Consider the following 652-nt stretch of genomic DNA (forward strand, 5'->3'; position numbering starts at 1 on the left):
TATATATATACACATATGTATATGTGTGTGTGTGTGTATGTTTAGGAACTGTTTGCTGTAGCTATCAAGTCAATTCAGTTCATTTATAGAGAGCCAAATCACAACAAATTTATCTCAGGACACTGTACAGGAACCTTCACATACATAGAAAAGCCAGTTAGTAAAGTTCTCTATCTAAGGAAGCAAGCAGACAAGTTGAATCTTCACTTCGTCGCAGTCTCCCATCCTGAGCAAGCACAATGGCAACAGTGAAATCACTAATGAGTTACAGTAAATGTATTGGTTTTACTGTCTTAGCTTGGCATGTTAGCAGCTGCTGAATAACATAAAATATAAATGATTAGCTCCAGTATCTACAGTTCAAATGACATTTATTTTAAATAATTTACCACGGACGGTTTGTTAGTTTAAAAGAGCGGTAATGTTTTTGGCAGTGTTTGCATGTGTGTGCTAGTACAAGCATCAGCAAAATATCTCATAAATCGCTGGATAGATTTTTATTAAAACTCTCAGAAGGTAACCTTTAAATAGACATCTTTAGCTGGTTAACATTTGGAGTCAACCCCATTCAAGATGGACACCACAGCTAAGCAAACACAAAAAATGTCAATAACGGACAACTTTACAGATGTCGAGCTAAAATTTGTGTAAT

Source organism: Nematolebias whitei, chromosome 17, assembly GCF_014905685.2.
Source record: "Nematolebias whitei isolate Nwh7 chromosome 17, NemWhi1, whole genome shotgun sequence".
Classification (NCBI taxonomy): Eukaryota; Metazoa; Chordata; class Actinopteri; order Cyprinodontiformes; family Rivulidae; genus Nematolebias; species Nematolebias whitei.